The 14,099-nt window shown below is 39.5% G+C and overlaps 2 long non-coding RNA genes across 14 annotated transcripts in view; one reads left to right on the forward strand and one right to left on the reverse strand.

Moving 5' to 3' along the window:
* Nucleotides 1-14,099, reverse strand: part of LOC149524048 (uncharacterized) — a 241,536-nt gene that overhangs the window by 139,449 nt on the left and 87,988 nt on the right. The window lies entirely within an intron of this gene.
* Nucleotides 9,447-14,099, forward strand: part of LOC112546223 (uncharacterized) — a 64,465-nt gene continuing 59,812 nt past the window's right edge. The window contains exon 1 of the long non-coding RNA XR_003089869.3: nt 9,447-9,939. This is a non-coding gene — a long non-coding RNA (uncharacterized LOC112546223). The remainder of the gene's footprint in view (nt 9,940-14,099) is intronic.

A 14,099-nucleotide genomic window follows, 5' to 3' on the forward strand; every position in this document is an offset into this window, starting at 1 on the left:
GTAGACATGCTGGAGGAAAAGGTGAGAGCCTGTCTCCTTCCCATTCCACATAGAGCTACATGCCTTTGGGAGTGCTCAAGGGAGCCGTCCCAGCATTCCTTTCTCAATTTCTGACAAGCGCTTGCATGAGGCACACAGGATAAAGAGGCTCTTGCAGCCGTCCTCTGCAGCCACAGAAAAAGGATGAGTGAGGAGGTGTTCATCCCAAGGGGATTTAGGGGCCAATTAACTGCCTAGACTGCACTTGGCAGAAAAGGCAGGAAGCTAGGAGGGCTAATTAAAAGGTGAAGTTCCCCTGCAGAGGAATGGGCAAGGCTTGTACAAAGCCAGGTAGCTGAGGACAGAAAAGGATGATAGTCACTCTTTCTGAGGCTAGGAAGAGAAGGGAAGTTCATACCTGGTGCAGTAATAGCCTGACGGTGATTGTGTAAGAAGCAGTACGGTGGAGAACAGTTCAGACTTCAACTGTTAGCTGTAGGGTTTGTGGGCTGGAAACTTGTTGACTTGCTCGGCCAGTCTGACATCTCTTGCTACAGGGTCTGATGTGGTCTTTCTCGTGCATGACTTGAGTACCACAGAGCCAATAGCACCACAGGCCCTGGAGGAAGGTATGAGGGGTGTGGCTCTGCTCCCCTGGAGAGGGCGGGCCTGAGGGTGGAGGGGTGGGTCCGAGAGCACTCCCCACTCCAGCCCTCACAACAGCATGGAACGGCAAAGCAGTGCTCTGGTGGCAATTAAAAAGGGCCCCGGCAGTGACAGCAACCAGAAGCTACAGGCCCGTTTGAAACTTCAGGCCATGGAGCAGCTGCCCTCTTTGCCCCCTGGAGAAGAGGGTGGGCTTGGGTTCCCCTGCCAGCCACTGGGGAAGTGGCACCATAGGGGGGGCAGAGATTTGGAAGAGTGCCTGAGGTGACTGGTACAGAGACACTTTGGTACGCATTGCCCTGGAATGGGAAAACTACAGTGAGCTGGCCAGAGGGCAAAGGCACACAGAGGGAGTAGTCAAGTCATGTGTGAGAGAGACCACATCAGCCCCTGCAGCAAGAGATGTCAGACTGGCCGAGCAAGTCCGCATCACAGCATTGCATGTCAGAATGGGACTATAGATTGGCCCTGACCAGGTCCAGTCTCTGCCCACTTACATGAAGAAGGAGAAAATAATAGGCAGGCACCTGCAGAGGAGATCAGGAAAGGAAGCAAGTTGGCCTTATTTCTGCTTCTACCATCTGTGCCTGAGGTCACATAAAAATTCTGTGCCAGGAAGATAACTCCAAGCCCCAATTCTGTGACTCACTTCCCATTAGCACTTTAAAGATTTTTGTACCACCTTCCTTAAAAGTAAATTTCATACAACTGTAAATTTCAGCATATGAGCAAGGAGGATGTTACAACACACCACTCTGAAATTTAAGACCTTCACTTCTGAAACTGCTCTGAAAGAAAACACTTTATTAGGAATCAATGTTGTAAATTCTTTATCTAGACTACATAACCCATCTAGCCACTATATTATTCCACATTGCAAATATTCCTGATATAATGTACTTGACTGGTCATCATTCACTGCAGGATCGAATTCAGAATGGGGTCTCTTTAGATCCAGTACAGTGAGAAGCAACCTTCACTGTGACACTACTATGCATTTTGACTATGTAAGTATCACAAAACCAAGCCCCCTTTTTTTCCTAGCCATCCATGCACTTTCTGTAACAGATTTCACGGAGCTTGTGTCCCTCTGCATCTCATTCTGGCTTCCTCCATTCAACTAGCACTTATTATTCATTTGTATTGTTATGTCACCTAGGAGTTCCGATCACAGATGGGACTTCATTGTGCTAGGAAGTCTGCAAGTATACAACAAAAAGATGGTGTCTCAAAGCTCTTATATTCCTAAATATATACTTACCTTCTATTTGCCTTTCTATAGCCTGATAACTATGTTATAGCCGCCTTCCCCCTAAAGATCTTGTATTTTTTCTCCCTAACCATCTTATTTGAAATCTATTTCTTCTGCCAATGCATGCTGACTTCTCTTTCCTTGTCTGAGTATTTACTTTAAAGTATTTGGGTTAATGTTTTTGTGACATGGGCTATACAAAATATATTTGCAAATATACTGAATAATGAACTTTCAGCACACTTCTAGCTTAGAGTTATAACACAGCTTTCCAGAGGATTAAAAATGCATCAGAAATTATAACACTATAAGGAACTTGCTAAGATAAGGACAGTTAACTGAGCTACAGTGAGACTAATACAGTCAATAGTTTGTAAGTTTAAAAACAAGGGCATATTATTTATTCTAAATATAATACTGTGGGTTTAGTATAAAGAGGCTTCCATACAAGTAATTTGCTGAGCATTATTAGTCAGTGTCAGTGTCAGGAGTCAGACAGCTGCATTTGGAATTAACTGCCAGCTGTATAATGAGTTACCAGAAAGCTCAGCTGACATAGAGATAGAACACCCCATCCTTGATTACACTGATTAGCGTAAAAAAAAGCAAATTCTCATGAGTATAGGAGCGCATCCCTAGTAATAAGTTAGTCAAATGATATCTAACGAGTTATTATAATACACAGGCATGATGTGCTTACTAATGTCTCCTGTGATACTAACACACTGGATCCCAAGAATAAAATCTGTTGTGGCGATGACAGGAACAGCAATGGGCGGTATCGGAGATTTATAAAAAGAGAGAGATGTGCGATATGTTGGATGTACAAACTTCTTATCCCCTTGCATGAGAACCATAACATATTCCTTGATACTGACTCCATCACTTGCCAATCGGTCCTGGACAAGGTCGTTTTCCAGACCAAGGCCGGTCGGGGTGGGAAGGCAGCCTTTCCACTGGGCTCATCTTCCCAGCTACCTGCCACTGTTGCCCCAGCCCCCTGACTACAGCAGCCCTATGGGCTCTGCAGCTTCATGAGCTCCAATGGCCCTGGCAACCCCACCAACTGCAAGCTCTGCAGTCCTCCTCCTTCCTGGCCCCACTGACTGTGGTCTTCGTGGTCCCTTTCAACCCGCAGGCTCCGGTAACCCCTCCATCTTCCCAGCCTGGCTGGCTGCCGGCTCTGGTGCCCTGTGGGCTTTGCTGCCCCACTAGTCCTACCAACTGGCTGTGGGTATGTCTACACTATCACCCTAGTTTGAACTAGGGTGGTTAATGTAGGCAACCGGAGTTGCAAATGAAGCCCGGGATTTGAATTTCCCGGGCTTCATTTGCATATTGCCAGGCGCCGCCATTTTTGAATGTCCACTAGTTCGGACTCCGTGCCCGCGGCTACATGCAGCACGAACGAGGTAGTTCGGATTAGGCTTCCTCTTCCGAACTACCGGTACACCTCGTTCCATGAGGAGTAACGGTAGTTCGGAATAGGAAGCCTAATCCGAACTACCTAGTCCGTGCCGCGTGTAGCCGTGGGCACGGAGTCCGAACTAGCGGACATTTAAAAATGGCGGCGCCCGGCAATATGCAAATGAAGCTTGGGAAATTCAAATCCCGGGCTTCATTTGCAACTCCGGTTGCCTACATTAACCACCATAGTTCAAACTAGGGTGGTAGTGTAGACATACTCTGTGCTCCCAACTGCTGGCAACCTTTGTGCTGGGGCTTGCTAGTTTTACACTAGAGATTTAATCTGTACTATTTTCACCAGAATCACTAAACAGAAATGAGGCATTGCAAGAAAGTCATTTACTTTGCTTACACTGACACAAGTAGGCCCCCACATTTGCAAATAGTTTGTAGCTATTTTTTTAAAAAAGCAAATGCAATTTTTAGAACATGTCCTCTCTGCGGCTTGCCACTTCATAAAGAGTACAGGTATTGTTTTCTCAATGAATGTTTGGGGGCAAGACATTTTGCTTCATCTTTTTCAACATATGTTGCTGTTTGTATACCTGTCTCTCAGAGCAGCCCAGATGTTAAATACACTGCCTGGTGATTGAGCAAAAACTTTTTGGATCTGTAATTTTAAATTCAGTAAGTTATTCACTGAGCACTTCTTCTGCACCCTCATGTCACTAACTAACATTTGATTAGTATATAGTGTCTGTTCAGCATTTGTTCTGTTTGCTTGTAAATAATTTCAATTTGGCATTATATCAGATAATCCCTTATTCTTGCTAATGTATTTACAATGTCAGAAGTGTTTTCAATACTTTTTTCTGAGCCTTCTGCATTAACATGGGTAGCATCTTCACTATTTATATTCTCTTCATTCAGAAATAACCATGGCCCTTCAGTTCTGACAAATTACTGCCTATTTCCAAGCAAAGTATTCTATATTCTGGGATGAAGGCGATGTAGGGAAAATTGTTGGACCAGAGTAAGAATGGAGAGATTTTTGGACTAGCCAACGGCTATGACTCAGATTCCACAAGTCCTTAAACAAATTAGACAGGCATATTTCAGAGCTGGGACACGATTCTGATCCTAGTACTTCTTCAAAATGAAGGCAAGGAAACATTTGGAATCCTTTTCAGAATTACAGTCTGCAGACATATATTCTTTCTTGGATGTGTTTGTATCCCAGTTCCAATTTTTATATATGTATTTTATAATATATGTAGTATTAAACAACCATCATGATACAATATAACAAAAAGGATGCCCACGTTAGATATATCAGGTTTCTTACATTTTATTTCATTGGGGTAGATTAGGTTCTTTAAATAAATGGGACATTCTGGTGGCAGTTATCCTGCAGCAGGAATTTGCAACTTGAGAGTCTTATTGTTGCCAAAGTGAAATTTTCTTTGTATATGGAAATTTTGAAGATCTGTCCCAAACTGATGCTTCAGTAGAAGAGGTTTTAAAATAAACTTATAACATAAACAGTAACATGTCACCAGGACCAGATGGTATTCACCCAAGAGTTCTGAAGGAACTCAGACAAGAACACGGAGAATTATCAACAGTGGTATGGATCACTTAAATCAGCCTCTGAACCAGATGAGACAAACTGCCAATTTTTAAAAAGGACTCCAGAGAAGATCCTAGTTCACTGAGCTATAAGGCTGTGTCCAGACTCAGGGTTTTTTTCGGGAAAAGTAGCCTTTTCCCGAAAAAACTTCCCCTGCGTCCAGACTCAAGCCGCGTTCTTTCGAAATTATTTCAAAAGAACGCGGCTTTTCTTTCGATGGCGGTAAACCTCATTTCACGAGGAAGAACGCCTTCTTTCGAAAGTTCCTCTTTCGAAAGAAGGCGTTCTTCAATGTAAATAGGGCTTCCTCGAAAGAGAGCATCCAGACTCGCTGGGTGCTCTCTTTCGAAAAAGCGGATTGCTCTTTCGAAAGATCCGCCTGCAGTCTAGACGCGATCTTTCGAAAGAGGCTCTTTCGAAAGATGCTTTCGAAAGAGCCTCTTTCGAAAGAAGCCTGCAGTCTAGACATAGGCTAAGTGACTAACTGCAGGGCAAATTGGTCAAAACTATAATAAAGAACAGAATTATCATATATATATGGAAACATGATGTGCTGAGGTGTTGTCAATGTGATTTTGATAAAGGGAAATCATGCCATACCAGTCTATTAGAATTCTCGGAGGGAGATATCAAGCATGTGAATAAGGATGATCCAGTTCATATAGTGTACTTGGATTGTCAGAACATCTATGACAATATCCCTTACTAAAGACACTTAAGCACAGTAGTATTGGAAGAGGAGGGAAGTTCTTCTCATGCATCAATAATGGACTGAAAGATAAAAAGCAAACTGTGGGAATAAATGCTTAGTTTTCACAATGGAGAGAGTTTACAGGACCTGTGTTCATAATATTCATTAATGATCTGTAAAAGAGATTGTCAGTGAAAGGGCAAAGTCTGCAGACAATACAAAATCACCCAAGATAGTTAAGTCCAAAGCAGACTGCAAAGAATTACAAAGGGACTTCACCAAAGAGGGTGACTGGGCAACAATTGGCAGGTGAAACTCAATGTTGACAAGTGCAAAGTAATGCACATTGGAAAACCTAATTCCAACTATACATGTACATTACATGACTATACAGTCAGGGTGTGTCTAAACTACATGGCTCCATCGATGGAGCCATGTAGGTTAGGCTGATTGGCAAAGGAAAATGAAGCCGCGATTTAAATAATCGCGGCTTCATTTAAATTTACATGGCTGCCGCGCTGAGCCGACAAACAGCTAATCAGCTGTTTGTCGGCTCAACGCGCTAGTCTGAACGCTCCCGCGCCGACCTGAAAGCCCTTTATCGACCTCCCCGTTATGCCTCGTAGGATGAGGTTTACCGGGGAGGTCATTAAAGGGCTTTCATGACGGCAGGGGAGCGTCCAGACTAGCACACTGAGCCGACAAACAGCTGATCAGCTGTGTCGGCTCAGCACGGCAGCCATGTAAATTTAAATGAAGCTGCAATTATTTAAATTGCGGCTTCATTTCCCTTTGCTGAACAAACAAATCTACATGGCTCCATCGACGGAGCCATGTAGTTTAGACATACCCTTAGTTCTAAATTAGATGTTCCTACTCAAGAAAGAGATCTTGGAAGCACTATGGATAGTTCTGTGCTCAGTGCCCAATAACAATATAAAGAGCTAACAATATGTTAGAAACGATTAGGAAATGTATGGGAAATAGGACAACAAATTCTTAATTCCACTCAGTAAATCTATGTTGTGTCCACACCTTGAATACTCTGTCCAGTTTTGATTACACTATCTCACAAAGATCTAGTAGAACTGGAAAAAGTTCTGAGAAAGGACAGCAAAGATGAGCAAAGGTATGGAGTGACTTCCATATGAGGAGAGACTAAAATGATTAAGACTGCTCAGTTTAGAGAAAAGACAAAATAGAGGGTGGTTATGATAGAGGTGTGTAAAATCATGAGTAGTGAAAAGGTGAAGTGTTGTTTGTGTTTTCACACAACATAAAAACTATGGATCACTCAATGAAATTAATAGGTATGGGGGTTTAGTGCAAGCAAGATAAAGTGCTGTTTCATACATTGCTCAACTAACCTGTGGAACTCATTGCTGTTTTAATGGCCAAAGGTATAACTGAGTTTAAACAAAAAAATAGATATGTTCATGGAGGATAGGTCCATCAGTGACTATTAGCCAGGAAAGTGAGGGATGCAACCCCATGGTCCATGCTACTCTAAAGCTACAACTTCTAGCAGCCAGGATAGAAGATAGAGTGGATTATTCTGTGAAGTCCTCTTGAAGCTGTAGTATGGGCCACGCTGAGACAAGGTACTGGGGAAAGAAGGAGTATGGTCTGACTCATTGTGGCAGCTCTTACATTCTAATGAGATCTCTCTTGCAGTAAGTTTCTGCTAGTGAGTCTGAATAACGATATATGGTCCTTCTATTAATTTAAAAGCAATACAAAAATCTGATCATCATAGAACTTTTGATTCAACAAGTAAATGTGAACCTCAAGACTAATGTGTACTGGTTAAAGTTCTTGACTTATGCAGAGTTAATGCCTCCATAAAACATTCTCCAAATTCTCTTTATTTTCAGCATCTACTGACTTTTTAAAATAAATATGCTACTGAGATTGATATTAGAGTTGTGTATGTATACATTATCTGTCACTTTTTGAAAAATTCCCTGCCCTCACTATCATAGCTAAATTTCCCTTTCCTGGCATCTTCCTCTGACCCTCTTTCATGACTATCCTACTTCCTTGGTGTGAGTTTCTCTAGTTTGTAGCAACCTATCACTCTAAGGCTTTTGCCCTACATAAAACTGTCTTGGATTTTATTGCAAGCCCAAGTAAATCATTACTACACATGATCACAAATGTTATACATTGCAGAGGACTGTTACTTAGCTAGAGATCATCAAAGCCAGGAGATGGTGAGAATTGACAAAGTTAAAGGAAATGGAAGAGAGTGAAACTTGAAGGAAATTCCTCTTTGGGAAGTGGCTCTGGTCTATCAGTTTCATTTAATATGGAATGAGGAAAGGAAGAAATGGAGACCTTTAATGTAGGATAAAAAAGTCTGTCTGCTCATCTCTAGGTACACACACAAATCCCCCTTCATGCTTGGTGTTTTCTGTGGAAAATTTAGGGAACAGACCACATGTTCACAGAAGAATTGTGATAGTTCCACTCTCTTATAGTTCCACTCTTTCGTGCATGCTATACATTTCATGGAACTTTATAAGATGATTCTACTTTTTTGTGCATGCTATAAATTTTGGTTGCTAACAAATTAGTAGACAAATACCAAGTTTGACGGGTTTCTCAAACCATCTGCCATAAGAAACTAGACATTCCACTGAACTCACTCTGGTATTCTATAAAGAAATGCCCAAAATAATTTTCTTCCAACTTTTTTATAGCCTCATTGAGGAGAACACTTTCTTTTAATTCATTGTCCCCTTTAAAATCTGACTTTGTGGTATATACTGAAATTCTTATATTAAAAGATTGTCCATATCTCAAAAATGTACTGTAATGTTATTAGCTTGATTCTTGAACCAGAGCAAGTTATCTAGCATCCAGTTTGATTCGTCAGCAATACAGAATGCTATTTGTAAAAAATATCTTGCAAAGAATATTAGGGTTTTTTTAAAGTCTGTTCTTCAAGATTATATTTTTAATCAATTATCTGAAAGTATCTTAGGGCAACGTAGAACTGAACTATTTTGAGGTTTAAATCTTCCTGCCATTTTAAAGTATGTTACAATACCCTTAATATTTCTAAGCATTTGTCAAGTGTTAAGAATGCCATGGATAACAGTGATACCAATTATCCAGAATCCAGTGGATACCAATTGACTCTGGTCATGTCACAGATTAGCCTTCGAAATCCTGAACCAAGACAGGAAATAAATTTCTCTTACAGGTACTCCTGGGGAATGCAGCCTTATGAGAGAAACCAAATACATGTTTCTTCCATACACAAAAAACTCCCATTTTGTTCCTTGAGATTTATTCAATAAACTTTGTCAGCAAGAAATTATATGATATAGATATATCTATTTAAACTGAGGACCTAATTTCAAAGTCCATAGTATGAAAATTAAAATAATTAAGATTATCTACAGATATTATTATTAGTAACCCAGTTACTTCTAATTTGGTGTTCTGATGTATTCTTTATTAATTATTCTTGATGTAGACATGTAGTATATTTGTTTTCAAAAATAGCTGCTCATGTAATGATACAACTTTAGTGAAGATCCTCTTTTTGTGGTGTTTTAAATGTGATTGTTTAGTGAGAAAAAGGTGATCATTTTGTCAATCAAAACACATGGGATATATGAACAACAAGTGAGGCTGAGTTAGACACACCTACACTCTTCATTGACATAAATTCCCTTATCTGTATTTACTCTTACTTAGTGGTGTTTCCCTGGCTCATAGTTATGATTGTGGTTAGGCGTTGGGGTGGGGGAAGGAAGTGATAACTGCTGAGAACACTAGTACTCTGTGCTGTAACTCCCCTGTGTGAACATTGCTGGTGTGAAAGAAAAGTACCTTGTTCATGTGAATGGAGTACACTTTCAATCAGGACTTGTTAATGCAAACTAAGTACCTTTTAGCTCTCCAGAAGCATCCACACAGAAGAGATGCAATTCAGTATGCTAGAGCACATAGCTGCAGTTCACAGCCACATAATCCAAACTGCAGCACCATGCAAACAAGACAGTAGAGCTGATCAACCCTGATCCTCAATGAGCCCTAGCAAGAATGTGTGCCTGTCTGAAGCCCCATTAACTTCAATATTTTGTGTAGGTGCATGGTTTGCTCTCAGTAAATTGCTTTCAGGACTGTGGTCTTAAATGCTCCTGCCACTTACAAACGTGTACCTTAAAACCCATTTCTCCCTACGTACACCTTCTGAAAAGGACTACCTTGACTTGAAAAGTGAAAAGGAAATGTAAGCTGGTGTAACTCACCTGCCAAAGGGTCAGAAGAGTGTAGCAAGCGACTAACCAGTATATAAAGGTAAGAAACGATCTACTCTAATTTTAGGTTTTATATCCAGGAGTAGGAGAAAGTGTTAGAACACGTAGAAAGTATTCTATAAAACTTATTTTCCAAGGCAAATGACATTTTAATTAAATGGAAAGTTTTGAAAAAAAATCCATTTTCATACTATCCCTGAAAATATAGAAAATTATATTTTCAAGTGAAATTTTTAGTTTTGGATTGCTGAATTTTATTTATTTATTGCTTTTTGATTGCTGCACACCATATGCTTTTTCAATAATTATGAAAACTAGTATTGAAGATTTTTTTGGCAAACTAAAAAATATTGCTGGGTCCTTTTTTTCTTTTTCTGGGAGAGGGGATGGGATTGGATTTCCCTATAGCTCAAATTAGCACATCTGTTTGCTGATTAAAGCATGTCTTCTCAAAGTTGACTTGTTACATTCATTTTAAAACACACTTTTGATTAAACTGATTCAATTTTGTATGAAGAAAAGGATTATAGGTGTGTGTTTGATGTATTTCCAGGCTAGCAAGGAAAAGGCACATGTGTAAATCATTCTCCCTTTGGTAAATATGTGCTGACCTCCATGAGTCAAAGCTGCAAGTTATGCATGGTTTAGGTCAAGACATAGAATAACCTCAGAGCTCAAAGTGCAGTGCAATTACTGCTGCGTGTTGTATCTCTGCATACTGTTCAGAACTGAAGAACTGGCAGTCTTTGTGTGGCTTGATAGCATTCCCAGAATTCTGTGCTGGAGGTGCCTTAAGAGTCTGTTCTTATCAACTGCGCAGTATGATCTGTAATTGCTTTTCTATATTTAATCTCCTGTTTTGTTTATCAACAGCAGTAATTGCAGTAGAAAAGGCATGAGAGGACCATTTTAGCAGGTTAGTTAGTTGTAATCAGCTGATCTGAGGTGGGAGGAAAAAATACCACACAGGAATTTCTCAATTACTCTCCTGTAAATATGCAAATGCCTTTACTCTGGCTATTCTTGCCTTGAATTGTTTCCTGCAGTCAGAATTTTCAAGCTGCTTCCTAGATGCCATCTGAGCTCCACGCTCTTCTCTGCTAAAGCAGAAATACTCCAGAATATACAAGAAACCAAAGAAAGCCAAAACACAAACAGGGAATTGAAACTGCTAAAAGGGGGAAGTGTTTATTTTTAAGATTCTAAATAATCCTTCTGGCATGACCCTGCTCTTACTGAAATCAATATGGCTATTCTTGTCATTGACTTCACAGAAGGAAAATATGAGTTTTGTCTCTCCCTTACCTCCCCTCAGGCCTTGAAGACAGTAACACTACAAAGCTAAAATTATAAAAATGTGGGTGTCTTCAACTGAGAGACTGATTAATCAACAACTTTAAAAACTCAGGCCATTCTCATTCTAATTCAAATTTCAAATTTAAAAATATTGGCCTTTGGAAGTTTTTTTTTAAACTGCGTGACTGTCTAGAATATAAATTAACCTGCTTAGTCAGTAAAATTGGAAGCTCCTGCTTCATGCTATAAGTAGTGTTTTATATTGTGAGCACAAAAGCTACCTCTAGTGGCGATAGGGTTGGTTTCCTTCTTACATAACTCAAGTACTGCATGCTATAGAAAGAACTAAACCATCCTACCTAGATAAAGACAGCTACAGTCAGTACTTAGGATCTACTAAAATTATCATAAAGACTAGTGGAATATGAGCTTTTTTTACATACAAAAATAGCTTTTTGAAGGGGATAGAATGTAGTCAGATTGACATGGCAATATGTAATTTAATCACATGTGGCTTTGATGTCCATGTTAACTGCATGAATCTAATGGGAAATGGGTAGGTTTGGAATAAGAGGTTGAAACTTCAGAACTCAGTACTGGCAGAGGAACTATGATATTTTTATCCTATATCTAGAAAAGGTCTTGAAAAACTTAGCATGGCAGACAACTGATAAATTACGATGTTTTGTAATTCCTTATCAAAAGAAATAGTGAAACAGGTGGTAAGATTTTCACATTAAAATCATTCATGAAATCAAGTATTGCCTTGTGACTAATCTAATAGATTGGAGTTCAGGAGATCTGGGTTAAATTCCAGGATCTGTCACAACTTTGTTGTAATCTTTGGCAATTCACTTACTATAGGAAATTATTTAGAAATAAGTTATTTCAAAATAACTCCCAATATAACTATTTCAAAATAGCATGTCCACACTACAGGAAAGCCTTGAAATTAGTCTGAAGCAGGCTCCCCTAATGTGGATGCACTATGTTAACTTAGAGCCCCAGAAAGCATTGGGGAGTAATTACTCTGAATGACTCTGGGGGTCGTTATTTCAAAATAGCAGCAGTGAAGCGTCCACATTACCGCTATTTTGAATTAACTATTTAGAAATAAGTATTATTCCTTGAGGAAAACAGGAGTCATTATTTCAAAATAACTAGCTCCTTATTTCAAAATAATGGGCTTAGTAGTATGGATGGTCCGCTTGTTGTTTAGAAATTTGTGGAGTTATTTTGAAACAACTTCCTATTGTAAACCAGAGCTAAATTACTTGGTGTCTCAGATTCCCATCTGTAAAATGGGGATTTTTTTAATCCCATTTTTTGTCTTCTATGTTTACATCATAAACTCTTCAGAGCAAGGACTGTGTCTGACTGATTCCTCTACATGCTCCTATAATATGAACATTAAATACAAATATGTGACTTACCAGAGGGACAGGGATGGGTGGATGGCTAGGTACACACACACACACACCTCCAATGTATCTGTCACCTATTACTATAAATTTAATTACAAAGCAACAAAAGCCTCTAATTCAAAAATATAAAATTACTGCCTTTGTATGTCCTATTGCAATTCAGGTTAAATTCTTAGTAGCCAATTATACCCCTAAGAGAGGTTTATAATAGAAAATCTGATGCATGCTTTAATACAATGGCTCAAGTAACATTACTTTAGCAACAAGACCTCAAAACAGCTTTAGTTAAGTAACTTTGCAAGCAGCCGGGATTGTTCAATTTGATCAAAGATGGGAGTTGCTAGTATTGGGACCCTTAGGCATTTCTGAGGCCTCACTTTGAAGTACTTCAGCAAGAACATATTGACCTCTTTTTGGCAAGAGAGTGTGAGCAGCAATCTGACATGACCATCTAATGTTCAAGATCAAAGAGTATTGACTGAAAACTTCTGTTACCATAGCTACATTACTCAACTCTGAGTTTACTATGCTTCCTTTATTACAAGCATACGCATAACAATTAAAAGTTGCTTTATTGACTGCATGGTCTCTTTTTTCAACAAAGTTCAACCAGAACTTCTTTTCAGCTTCCCTTATTTTCAGTAACATGAGCAATATTCAGATAAATTAGAATGAGTTTCTATTTAGGAGAAACTCTAATTATACTGCAGTGATAACTTGTTTCTTTCATATTATTGATATTTTTGCAGTAATAGATTTTGCACTGATAAGACTTAAGAAAATAAGAACTGCCAAACTGAGTAGTTTAACCCAGTATCCTGTCTTCTGCCAGTGGTCAATGCTAGATGCTTCAGAGGGAAAGAACAGAACAGGACAATTATAGTGTGATCAATCTTCTGTCATCCAGATCTAGTTTCTGCCTTCCAGGGCCTTAGGGACACCCAGAATGTGTGATTATATTCCTAACCATCTTCGATAATGGCCATTGATTGACCTGTCCTCTGTGAACTTTTCTATTTTTTTTAACCTAGTTATACTTGTGCCCTTCCCAGCAACCCTGGCAACAAGTTACACAGGTTCCATTGCATGTGGAAGTTCTTCCTTTTGTTTTTAAGCCCACTGCCTATTAATTTAATTGGGTGATCCTTGGATCTTGTATTAAGTGAAGGGGCAAATAATACCAGTCACTTTCTCCACACAATTCATGACTGCATTAGACCCCTCTCATATGCTTTCTTAGTTGACTCTTCTAAACTGACCATCCCAGTGTTTTTAAGTTCTCCTCATATGGAAGCTGTTCCATGCCCTAAATCATTTTTATTACCTTTTTGGTACCTATTCCAATTCTAATACCTTTTTTGAGATGATGAGACCAGAACTGCATGCAGCATTTAAAGCGTGGGCATACAATGGATTTGCATAGTTGCATTATGTTGTTGACTGTCTTACTATTGCTTTTCTAATTGTTTCTAACAGCATT

The sequence above is a fragment of the Pelodiscus sinensis genome, chromosome 7 (assembly GCF_052426305.1).
Source record: "Pelodiscus sinensis isolate ZL-2025 chromosome 7, ASM5242630v1, whole genome shotgun sequence".
Taxonomy (NCBI): Eukaryota; Metazoa; Chordata; order Testudines; family Trionychidae; genus Pelodiscus; species Pelodiscus sinensis.